This window comes from Anser brachyrhynchus (assembly GCF_964034855.1).
Source record: "Anser brachyrhynchus genome assembly, chromosome: 5".
NCBI classification, from domain to species: domain Eukaryota; kingdom Metazoa; phylum Chordata; class Aves; order Anseriformes; family Anatidae; genus Anser; species Anser brachyrhynchus.
The window spans coordinates 45,225,055-45,238,278 of NC_137699.1; the positions used below are offsets into that span (position 1 = coordinate 45,225,055).

At 41.0% G+C, this 13,224-nt stretch overlaps 1 protein-coding gene across 6 annotated transcripts in view; it reads left to right on the forward strand.

Moving 5' to 3' along the window:
- Positions 1-13,224, forward strand: part of LOC308196005 (uncharacterized protein) — a 30,293-nt gene that overhangs the window by 5,292 nt on the left and 11,777 nt on the right. Inside the window, exon 2 of one of the 6 annotated variants that reach the window (XR_013952018.1) lies at positions 7,655-8,106. The exons of 4 other annotated variants lie outside the window; for them this stretch is intronic. The gene's annotated coding sequence lies outside the window, so the exon portion shown is untranslated. Of the gene's footprint in view, positions 1-125; positions 1,620-7,654; positions 8,107-13,224 lie in introns of those variants that run through there. One more of the 6 variants, XR_013952019.1, reaches the window with a different exon arrangement.

The window sequence follows — 13,224 nt, forward strand, 5'->3', positions numbered from 1 at the left end:
CTATAATTGAAGAGACACATTTGTCTCTGTTCAAAATGATACACACGCTTATTATTTAGCCAGGGCCAGAACAAATTGTCCATAAAAGCACATATTTTAATAAATGTTCTCTCTTGTTTCAGCAGCATCCCAAGCAATCACGAGATAAAATTGCATGCATCCTTGGCATCTTCTAGTACTGAAATGCTGCATTCTCTGTGTTCTGGATAAAGCCCGCCTTAAGCCTGTCCTGACCTTGGACCAGAACACTTGTTGTCATTCCATCAGCTTTCAAAACCAGAGCTATTCGTCAGTTCTGCTTTTGACTTTGTCACTTAGTTTTCAGTCACTTCCTGTGAACTATAGGATGGTGAATGAAGAAATGACAAAACTTTTTATGAGGACACTGAGACCGGTCAGCACCTTTCTGAGTTGAAATCCCCTTACACATCTAATTTGAAGACAGCTGAGGAGCCAAAGCAATTTCTCTCATAAAACCGCTTGACAAAAGGAGTTCTAGGTGATTAAATCTGTCTGTAATATGCCTGTCCTTGTTTGTTTTCCTTTTTCTGTATAAGGAACAGAGAATCTTTTAGTAGGAGGCATCTGCTTGATGTGGTTAATGCTGTAATTCTGCACCTCTACCCACATTGTATGCTTTGAAGCTGTGTTTCTGAATCTTTTAAAGTTCCCATTGATATATCGTTACTGTGGACATGTGAGGAAAAATCAGGACAGCATACAACTAGGTAAACTTCCAAGCTTGTGTATGGGAAAGATTGTATTTTAAATTATCATTTATTTATTTATAAGTAGGGCACGGAACTGCTTGCAGCTGAGCGTCTTCGTGCACCATAGGTTTCTACTTCAAACGCAGCCCAGGTCACCAGTACTCGTTCAGTTCTTTTTGAGTTACTAGGAAGCAGGAGTACATACCACTGCCGGACCCCTGGCTGACACTGTCACCTGAGAGACAAGAGAGGTCAGGCATTGGCATGGGCTGCCCAGGGAGGTGGTGGGGTCACTGTCCCTGGGGATGTTTAAGGAAAGGTTGGACGTGGTGCTTAGGGACGTGGTTTAGTGGGTGACCCTGGTGGTAGGGGGATCGTTGGACCAAATGATCTTGGAGGTCTTTTCCAACCTTAATGATTCTATGATTCTGTAGAATAAACTGAAGGGTATGAACTCCTCTGTCACTCTCGTAGCTGGTCCCCTCTCACTAGACAGACAGAATCGGAGATGCTTGCATTGTACCCGGTTATACTTTACTTGACCAGTGGATGGAAGTGTTTAGTCCCCAGCTCCCCAGCTAGAACTATCAACCAAGCATGAAAGTGACTTTTTAAAATTTTAAGCCAATTTATAGCTCGCTGTGGTTTTAATTTTACTTGAAGACAATTATCAGTAGAAAGGTCGTCTGCATGCTTGGCTGACACCATGTCCGGGCTACATACACAGTAAGCTGAGTCTCTAGTATCAGCACTTTTAGGAGCTCGGATATACTCCATGTCAAGGATTTGTTCTTGGAACATAAAACTTCTCAGAGCCTGTTCATGACACTAGGCAAAGCAGATGCTGGCTGAATGGCATGAGACTATAGGGCATAGCTGCTGATCTGTTTTGCCTCTGTTGGGTATGGAATCGACTGTACCAGCCTGAGCAGCGATGGCTTCTCCTCTTGCTGTGCCCGCTTCCCCTACTGTTTCTGCTTCCCACGGTTAGGGTGTGCCCTGGGGTGAGAAGTTATGAGGTGGGGTTACAGCCGGGACTATTAGTTTTTCCAGTCTAGAAAGTTTATGCTCAGTCTGCTCTTGAATGGGTTGCTGCCAGGGTGCATTTTCAGGTTCCTCAGTGCTTTAGTTATGTTTTGTCAGGGAGAGCAGAGAACCAAGACTATAGCAATGCTGATGGGACACTATACAGCTGGTGATAAAACCTTAGCCTGACTTGTAACCCTGGGAATAGCCCCAGGCAAGGCCATGTGGGAAGCTGCAGAGCACTTTGACATTGGGTTGAATGTTACTACCAGAGGTCAGAGAAGTAAAACCTCCCTGTGCTGTCATTTGGTTAGGCTGTAATTCACTTCTCTCAAGGTATTGCACTCAGTTGCTCTGTGCTATTATATGCCATTGAAGCAGCTGGCTAAAGACAACCTTTTGTTTGGTTCATCGATCAGTTTGTATAGTGCTTTTAAGGCCATTACCATGTGTAAGTGAAGTAAATAATGTTAGGGTCATTGATCCTGATATCCACACAAGGATTTACAGGCTTCTGACTTCACTAGCTTTCTGTTCTGCCCACACTTTAAGTGCAACCACTGATAATCAGACAGCTGCTGATAATGAGAATTGAAGGGGATAAAAAAGGCTGATATGGAGAGGGAAGACAGAGTAGGGGTTTATTTGTTAAATGTAGAATACATTTTAAATTACCTAGATGTAAAATTTAGGAAGTTGTCCTACTTGTACCTTCCTACACTATCCATCTTAAAGGTATTGTCAGAGTGGGTGGTATATCACAAGTATGTGTTTGTATTTTCTTCTTCATTATTTGTTTTCTACTAAAGGGAAGCTGATATTTCTGCTTCCTTTTTTTCAAGATCTCTTGTATATGCTTATGAGTTCATTTTTCATCTTATCATAAACTGAACTTGCAAAGAAAAGATGCGCTAATACTATTTTTGAGTCAAATGAGAAATATTCAGATATGTTTCAAGAAACAAAGTCATATTTCAAGATGCCTTTAGACTAATTTAGTAGACAAAAGGAAGGAAATGAAGTGGACAGAGATGCAGAAATTCAGTTGCTGTTGGTTTTACCGTCACGTACCCAGTTCCTGCCAGCCTCAGCATTTGATCCATACCCATGTGGGGCTGCATGGGCCTTCCCTCTGCAGAGGGAATTCAGGTAGTGTCAGAAGATGGCCACTGGTGCTGCTTATGGAGGAGGAACTTCTGTCCTCAGTGCCCTTTGCATCTGTCTTGATCACTTTTCTTCATGACACACCATCTCTGCAGAGTTTTGATTTGTTTCTGAGGTGATATCACATCAAGAAAAACAAATTGCCAATTATTTTAAAAGGGTGAATCTTTTATGTTTAGTTGCTGTTTTGTAAAGGCTGCTTGATGTTTCACTGTCCAAAATAACCCTCTGTGGGTCTTTTTGCCATTACACGCAGAGTCCTTCCCCCAAATCTGGGCTGTCAGAAGCTGTCAGAGCTGGGCTGTGTCTGTGTTATGAGAGGCTGTGAAAGTGACTTCTGTCAGCTCAGTGGTCCTGCAGCCACTTGGGTAATACTTGACCTTGCTTCCCTGATTTTTTCACTTCTTTTGAACCTTTGGTTCCAGTGGCATTTATGGGTATCTCAGGAACACAAAACTGAAGGGAAGGGAGGGGGGGAAGCAACCAAGTTGACTTTCAGGTCACCAGTTTCACTATGTCAGAACCAAAAATAGAACAGGAAACATTGTTTTCAACTTTAACATGAAAAATTAAAATCCACTTGGCTGAGTCCATGGTATGGGGCTTTTTCTGTGTATGCTGTTTGTGTGTCATGAAATATTTACTGCTCAGAATGACCCAAATTCATTTTTTCAACCTGAAAAAAGATTCCAAGTGTGCTATTGTGTGCTTGCTCCCTCCTGGACATGAAAAATTAACACCACATCACCTCAAGAGTTAAGAGGGGCATCGGATAAGGTATTTTTTCAACCAATCTGTTGCTACATGTTTTTTTGTCTATTTGAAATACACACAGACAATTCAGAAAAGAAAACAATTGGAGCCAGAGCCCTCACTAGGCACAAGCAGGCCTGCAAAGTATCAGTCACATTGCCCAGCTCAGCCGTTCTGATCAGTGGCTGAAGCTGCCTTGTGTCTTGCTCTGCCAAATGATGTGCTTCAAGCTTTCAGTTTTAAGTAGCTGCAAGAATATATAGGATGTTTCCTGGAGTTTTTGCAGCTTTGGGACAGACAGTAATAAATAAGTGAATGGGGGACTGCATGTGTATGTATGTGTGACATAAAAAATTAGGATAAGGTTGTGCTTGCTTTTTGCCAGAAGTTTCCCAAAAAAGTTTTTACCCTCTCTCCACAATTAGCTAATAACTCAACTAACTCAAAACTTAATGCACTTGATAAGCCAGTTTAGTCTGCTCTAGAATCTTTAGCAACCCTGTATATATATTTATATATATATGTATCTTTGTCCTACCCAGGGCTTGCACTTAGAAGCTCTTCTACAACAGTAGGTTATTTTTTGTGCAGTAGGTTATTTTTTGAGCATAGCTCGATGTTACAGGACAGTGTGTAACATCCAGTATGTAGGAGTAAACAGTACAGAGCCAGCGTTCTCGGGCCAAGGGGCAGAGACATCCCTACCAATGGTGCAAGTCTTGAAACAGCTGATGAAAACAGCATGTCCCCTTCAGGTAGCATAATAATAATCAAACAAAATGAAAAAAAAATGTTAGAAAAAATGAAAATTGCTGCAACTACTATCTGAATGAAGGAGAAAATGTCTTTTTCACCACAATTTTTACACATAATGCATTTAGACTACTAGAAATGCTTTTCCTATTAAATGACAAAGTTAGTCCAGTACTTGTTAAGCTTATGAGCTCTATCATGTGTTGGGATACAATATGGTATCCCCAGGTACAATAGGCTGCAACTTTACAGCCATGAAAGGGCAGATCAGTAAGACCATATGCAGGTTATACATCCTCATTTATTTTTCATTATTGATGCTATTTTGTATGTGTGTGACTTTACTTACCTGTGGGGCAGTAAAATGAGAGTTGTCAACTTAATGGCTAGTACCTGATTTCCTTAAGATTTCTGTCTTGTACATGATGCCAGGTTTCTAATGCTTCCTTGTAGATAAATTGACACCCTTCAGGGAAGGGTTTAACAGTAAGCCATTACTACTACTTGCTAATCACAGGTGCACTTTAAGGTTAACAGAACCTCATTTTGATTTTGTAAAGCTAATGCATTTTTATTTATTTATTTATTTGTATTGTTTAGTGCCCTTTTTTATTTTTCCCTTGAAGAAACTGAGTGCTTGCTGAAACACTGTCTACCCTCTGTTGTGCTATAGAAAGCTTTGGAGTATAAACACTTTTTTCCCTCTGCCTCTGAGTTTGGCTGGCTGGATTTACTGTGCCTCCAGTGCATCGGAAACCTTCCCCGCAGGCTTAGAGGGAAGAGGGACTTGGTTGTCTTTGTTATGTAAATGATGGGCAGAGACAATTGTTTTGTACAGCCAGAACCTAGCATGCTACAGGGATTTGCAGTATTTTCATTCAGGTATGTTTTGATGACTTCAGTCCCCAAACCCCTGTCCTCAAAAATGTGAAGGCAACATGAATATTACTGAGATAAGGAAAAACCCTTAGTGCTAGAGACCCAGAAGACCAGACTTCCTGCACTGATGATTGGTGTGATCAGTCTGTAGCTGTACAGACTTTCTTTAGCTATAGTTCTCTTGGTTCAGGTCAACCTTTCCTTTGCAAAATCCCTTTTTGTTACAGTCCTGAGACTGTTGTAGCTGTGCCCCAGGAAAACACCTGCAGCATGGCAGCATTCTCTCGGCTGGGCTACAGGCTCTTGGCTCCATGCCCTTCATAGACATTATTTTCATTGATGCAGCTACGTTTGCGGAAGAAGTTACTAACCTCAGATATGCTCCTTTGCTCCTAGTACTCCTGCTGTTACTTCTAAAGTCAATTAACACTGTAAAGAAAACACTCCAGGACTTCCTTAGCTTTAGTGGAAGAAGAGCCCAACATAAGATAGACAGCATGCTGCTGTACACGCAGCCAATTCCCCACAGCCACATCAGGTGGAACCTCCTCTCCGAACTCTGTCAGCCTGAAGAGAAAACATCCATTCTGGAGCATAACCTTGCACTATCAAAATCCTCTGAAGTAGTTTCTGAAAGTGCTCTCTCATTTGCTAATTCAAGTAATATCATCTAGATTAATTCAAACTATGGCTCATAATAATGTAAGTGATTTTGTCTGAGAAAATAAGGAAGCATTGAAGGCCTTAGCTGGCAGATCTGTAGATGTTTTTGCCTCCAGCAAGTGATAGAGAAGATCACAGGAACCATCCCCTTCTACTGTGGGGATAGCTGGATCCAGCAGAAAGCTGTTGTGACCTTCAGTTCCTGATTTTTTAGGGAACAAAATTAATTTGGGGTCTCTTGGACCCAAACAGCATTGTTCTAGACTTCAATCACAGCAATCACTAAATCTAAGTTCTTGAACAATGCTCAGCAAAGACTCACTTTGCCATGCATCTTTCAGTTGGAATGGGGCAAACTTTGCAGTGTTTGTGAGAGCGTTTTGATTCTGGCCTCTTCTCTCTAATCCTGATGTCTAGCAGAGAGATTCTAGTTGTTAATTCTGCTTTGAAGCACAAACAGGTAGGCTGCAATGTCAGATCTCATTTTACCTTCTGAGTTTGTCACTGAACAACTCAGCATCCCTGAATTATTCACAACACAGAGTACTAGCATGTGTCGAGATCAGTAATCATCAGCCAAGCGAGAAAGAGATCCAGGCTGCTGTTGGTGGTTTTACACTGACAAGAGAGCCTGAATTTGAAAAATCAGACATTCTTGCTATTTTGTGTTCAGAACAATTCAACAAAAACATAAAACATAGGTTTGAGCATCTAGGTGTTCTCTGGTTTCCCTATTTATCCCATTAAAAGAAAAAAAAAACGTTTTCATAGCTTTAATAAGATTGGATTTCAACTGAAGCATTGTAAATGGTTCACTTTTGCACTGTAAATGCAAAATAACGTCACTGGTGGTATTAGAGTCTTTTGAGCTTTATGTAGATTCAGCAAAAGTTAAGTTCTTGTTCCAGCATCCTCCTGTCCTGTGGATAATTCTTGCAAAAACTAAAGTCTAAGGACCACAGCCTAGGTGGTCTTCAAGATTCAGTGCTCTGCTACTGTAGCAGGCCTCTCTAAACCAGTCTAACTTAATGCAGCTGTAGATTTTGTTTCTCTGGCAGGGTCTGTTGTGGCTCATCGCGAAACTATAAAATGATGGGAAATTTAGGTGATTCTTAAAAAAGGATTTGCCCTTTGGCTGAAGAAAAACAACTTAAAAATAGTTTGAAATCAGGAAATATTATTTTAACTGGGAATGTGGAAAAAGGAAAGTCCTACCAAAATGAGTTCTGATCATGCATAGCAGCCAGTCTTTCTCTGGGTTTATGGTCTGTGAACAATGTTTCCACTAGGCAGAGAGGATGAATCAATATTTGTAAATGCTGTGTCCTTTAGATGAGCCATGAGAAGGCCGAATAGCTTTTTCCACGGGAACAGATCTCCTCATCAATAATTAGAGTAAGAGCTGTAGGCAGGCAGTGAGGTTGGTAGTACACGGTGATCTCGTTCGTTGTGACAGAGAGGCTTGGGTTTATTTAATTCCCAAATGATCCTTATTTCCTTAAGGTGATAATGTGATTCCTGCTCTACAAAGTTGTGGCTGATGTGGCTGTGGGGATTCAGATGTGTGTACTGGCTCTGCAAGAGCGTATGAACTTTGTATGAGCCCTTTAGCACTAGAGTGAGGAAACCACAGCGGGTGTTCTTTAACACAGTGGTTGACCTTATAACGACCAGGACTGTCAGTGTCTCTTCTTTTCTGGTTTCAGTGCAGGTCTCGCTGGAATACAGAGAGGAATGAATGGGAGGGAAGAATGAGAAGTCGTCTTTGAAAAATAACAAAGCCCAAACCAACCAAAGAAACCCTTCCAATGTCATATTTCTCCTACAATGACAAGAAAAAGAGAGAAATCAATAGCTATAATTTAAAAAAATTGAGTGATTCTTGGGCTTTGGCAGAGTCATAAAAGTAGACAGATAGCAATGGAGAAAAATAGACTGGGAACTTTCTTATCCCTTCAACAGTCTGGTAAATAGAGCTATTACATACAAGAGCTCCCTCCTACTGTTTGTTTGCCACATGCTATTGCCCCCCACATACTTGCTACCTCCCTTTTCTTTTGCACTTCACAAAATTTAAATAGATGTCATAATATGGAAAAAAAATCCTTTCTCAACTAATCAAGCTTTGCTGTTTGTAGCCTGTAGTGTTATATTCCTTCTGGTGTTTTCCAGTCATTTTCACAGAATCTGTGGAAGAACAGTGCATTGGACTTAATTTGTTCTCCCCTCAGCCCCAGGTCAGTGCTCCTTTTCACCCTTCCCCTACCCTGCACTTCTGTACAGTCCTTCAGGACTTTATGTAATGGGAACGGGGGTGGGGTGCTGAAATACTATAAGCCCATATATTACCATTTCAGGTCATGCTTATCTAGAAAAGAAAAATTTCAACTCAATACATTTTCAGCCTCTGTTATCAGTACATACCTGCACAGAGAATATGATGTGCATAAAAGGAGGAGGTGGTTTAGTAAAAGCAATGCTGATGGGAAAGGAACAAAGCATGTAAGACCTGATGCAAAAACATATCAGAAGCAGGTAATGAGGAGGCTGCTTTGTATGAAGAGAGCAGAATTCAAGTGCATAACATGACAGCTCTACAGTTTATGGCTTACTCTGCCTGAACTCAAAGGACTTGGTGTATTTTATGAGTTAATGAGTAAGGAAGTCTGGAACTTGCTGGGCAGATGAAACTATAGTAGTTACTGCTACTTATAATGAAATAAACTTTTATTAGGACTTCAGAGTTCTGCTTTACTGCAGCTTTCTTATTCTTTTGAGCATTTTTTCACATAGCATGTGAAGGCCTTCAAGAAATGCCTCAGGTCTTAAGGTGGTGTAACAAGGGTAGAGGAGGAACACTTGATGCAAGGGACACAAGGTTAGGAAAAAAGAGTAGCTGTGTTGCATCCAGTCTAACAGGTTATAGTCACAACTGTGACAGTCCCAGTGAGAACGTGTGTGTGTGGAGTGGCCTAAACCAACCCTTCAACCATCCCATAGCTATGTAATGGAGTGGGAGAGGGGATGCTTGTTGGAACGTCTCTGTTGGTGCCTGAGAGAGAGCTGTAGGCAGGACACAGGCACACAGGCCTGCCATCTAGATTGCTCTAGTTTGCACAGAGGACTAGATGTTTGTTGCCTTTCCCTCTTTGTTTCTCTGCTTCTTGGCTTTCTCTGTATTAAGAATCAATAATTTGCCCAAATCACTTTTTCTCCTGAATGACCTTGGTAAGTTAAAGGCTGGCATTTGTCACCTGTAATCAAGCTAATGATCACTTCACAAATAATTTCTCTGACATTGATTGGAAGTAATCACAAAGTAAAATGTTTCACGATGCAAGTAGAGGGGACAGGAATGAACACTTCAGGGCATTGTCAGAAAATAAAGTTAGAACAAGGTTAGAAAACAGTTGATGCACACACATTGTAAAACATAGTTTTCTGTGGGAGGAGGTAATTTTCTTGCTTCTCTTTATCTCCCATTTTTTTTCTTCTTGCCAATGGATGTAAAAAATAAAATGGGGGGGGGTTCCAAGCTTTTTGTTTGTTTGTTTGTTTGTTTGTTTGTTTGTTTGTTTGTTTTTGTATTTACCTTTTCTTCATTTCTGCAGTTTTGGAACAGTTACCCAGAGACAAAAGGAAGCTGTTAGTCTGCTCAAGGAATACAAATGGGACAAATGAATGGAGAGTAGGGGGGAAGCAAAACATTCCCCAGTAAATGAATGTGTCTGCCGTGCCAGTTCATAACAGCAAAAGTGGCTAATGTGTCCTCTTTGCCATAAGCAGAACTGAGGATTAATTCAATGCAAGGGTTTATTACGGAAACACAAGGTACTGAATGCTTTCTAAGTGGCTCTTAAGTTTAGTGATGGGATGCAACTCTGTTCAGAGTAATGGGGAGTTAAAGGGCATTTTATCTTGAGGCTGTTAATGAAGGATGCCAGTAGTGGATATGGTACTCGTTGCAAAGGATTGGAGTACTGAGCTACAATGCTAAAAAGGTTTCTGCTGTTAGAAATGATTGACACTAGGATCTAGGCACTCATGGCTCCAGCAGACTGTGCCAGTACTTATGGCAGTACTCCTGAGCTGTATGCATCATGGGTTCAATATTTTTTGTTACCTGTTGGCTTCTGGTGTGTGAATGAAAGTATTTTACCTGCTGATGCAGGAGCATTTTGGAGAAAACATGAGAGTTTGAACTGAGTTCAAAGAGAGGTTAAAAAGTAAAGAAAATGCAGCATTTTGAATTCAAGGAAATATAATGGACTTAACTAAGACTAAGAATAAATGAAATAGAAAATATGCTTAAAGTGATAAGACAGGAGAATGTGGGGCTTACTGCCTTAATTCCTTGGAACCTGTAGTTTCTCAGTGTCTGTTCTGGACCATGCAGAGGGGCCAGGGTCTTTATCTGATTGTTCCAAAAAGATGTAAATAATGCTGTATATCTTAGATCTGGGAGATGAAAAATATTCAAGGCAGCAGTATGTCTAATATAGGTGAACTAATTTGTTATTCTGCTCAGAAACTCTTTGTTCCAGAATCAAAATGATGGATCAAAAAACGTAGTTGTTTACTAACGGGCTTAGAAGGGCTTTATTCTTTAACAGAATGGGAATTATTGGCTGTGGGTGAGCTGGAGAATATATTCACATGTATTCCTGGGGCGGTACATTTTTTTTAATGAGTGATCATAAACTCGTCTTTCAAATGTCATGTTTAAAAGTCTGCTCTTACCACGAATAAACTAGTATGTGGCTTGGTGATTTCTGCTGTATTCTGTTGATTTTAAACACATGGTCTCTGCTCTGTCCTTAGGGAAAAATATGGTGGTGGTGGTGATAGTGATGCCTGTCAGAAATAGCAGTCTGCACTAAGGCAGCCTCTTTATGGACTGTAATGCTGTCCACAGTCCCTGTGATTATGAATGCTATAGTTCTCTAGGTTATATATGGCTCCAATATGATGGGGTTAGAGAACCGGACAGATGCAGCTGTGCCATGTGATAGAGGAGGGCTTTACTGCACTAGCTGTCCATCTCCCTGTGTCACTCTCTGTATACTCCCAGTATCCCCCTCTGCTACATGCATCAGAGCTCCTGAAGGCTTTCAGGGGGGTAGTATTATTTAAGCACATCTAAAATGCATTGGGTGAATTACAGAGCATATTATCTCCTCTGATTATAGATGGAATTGAACCTATTAGCTTGTATGTAGATGCTTGCAGGGTAAAGTCTATAAAGACTGGATAAACAAACACTATTACTGAAGCGGAGGGGACCATCCATCTATTCATGCCTCATTTTGGCATTTGTACCACGCTCACCACCAAAGCCAATAGGCTGCATCTGAAGACTTGCGAGGTTTATGCGAGGAAATAGCATTTGCTTGACTACAGACCATTACACATATGGGTTGCATTTCATCAGCCTGGTGTAAAATTGAATTTTAGCTCAATCATAGAAAATCATAACACAGCAGAGCTGGGACAGAGCTCAGGATGACTTGTGGTCAGTCCCCCTGCCCAGTGGAGAGCTGACATTGTGGGTATACCCGATGGGCTTGTGCCGCTGTTATCAGTGCCCAGAGCAGGCTGGCCACCAGTTCTGTGGCAAGTTCCATGGATACGCTACTACCTGGTAAGGCAGCCTTCATGGTCTCTAAATGACAAACCAGTTACACGTAAATGAGATAATAAATACTAAATTCATCTGAAATATGAATATTTAACCAGTTGTGAAGAAAATGCTTTTAGGTCTTACCTGTTTATGTTGATTTAAAATTGTGCAAGCAGAAGGGTAGAGGAGAAACAGTAGGAGCAGGAACGCTTACTAAGAAGTTTTGCAAAGGAAAAGGGCTCCGGTGATCTTCCAGGAAGGTAAGGAGCTCAAGAGTTTTACCACCTATACTGTGTGGAAAATGATCACCCAGTGAGGAAGGTGGGTGATCAGAGGATCTACTCTCTTCCTTTTTTCCAATGTGTGTGGAAAGTTGGCTGTGGCACCTGTGAATCTCTGTCATTGATTGCGGAGAGTAAGGGGAGTCCAAAATCCACAGCACGTAGAATAAAACCTTGTTTTCCTCCAATTCGGAATCCTGATTTAGAACTTTAGGAGTTGGCCCCATAACTAGAAGGTGAATTAACAATATAAAGCTTTATAACAATAAATGAATGGGCTTGAATAGAAGAATTGTGTGGCTGGGAGCATTTTGATTTGCAGTGCCTGATACTTGAGGTTCATTTTGTCAGACACAGGTTTCCACTCTGCCTAATATGCTACTTTCCCATTTCTAGTATTCTTCAGGCATGGTTGAAGTAAGATTAAATTCTTCCCGTTCTTCTACTGGTGGTAGTTTTATTCTTTCTTGTTATGTATAACAAAGCAGGAGGATGGAGTGAAAAAGTAAGCAAGATTTTAGTCTTTCCAGCACGATCCTGCATTGTGCCAGTTGCATTGCTTCTCAGTGCTTCAGTTTCTCCAGCTACAAAATCACTCTAATTGCGTTTAGCAACCTGGCATAATGGTATGAGCTTGTTTCATGAAAGAAGTACGTGAGTATTAAATGCAGATTATTATAAAACTTCTGCTGATAAGTGGAGGGGAGATTGTAAAGAGCATGCTAGATAGGATAGGATGGTGGCATTAATAGGACATATTTTCAAGATTGCTTTCCAGTTGTTTATGCTACTGGGTTATACCAGAAGGAAGTCTATCCATTTGGAATTTGTTTATTTTAAAAGGAAAAAAAATCAGTTGCTGAGTTCACCGTGTGGCACTGTTGTGCATCCCCGTCTGGTGGGAAGCTCCCATAACCAGCACGGATGATCATGGAGCAGGGATGAAATGCGGTTCAGGGCAGCCCTGGTACTTTCCAGAATGGAGACTAGGACCACCTTCAACCCATGTTTTGCTGTTGCAGCTTAATAGAAGCACCTTTTGGGCTCTTTGGACTTGGGTAACTTTCTAACTGCAGCAGCTGAGCCATCTCAAAGGAGAATGGCCGTAAGAATCCCTGAGGAGAAGCGAGTACTGAGCTGACAGGTTGGCGCTCCATGGAAATGCATCTTTTTTTTCAAAGAGCTGAACTCATTGGTACTGGTGTATTTAGAGTAGAATATTGCAGAAGTGAGAGTGCAAAACCGAGAGAACACACAAGAACATTTTAAAAGTCTAATTGTCCAAGCAAAAAATGCTTAAGGTGTAAGAGACAGGACTCATAAGTATTTGTGGCATTACTTTTAATTGCTTTTGTAAGAAGCATTTTTAACTTGC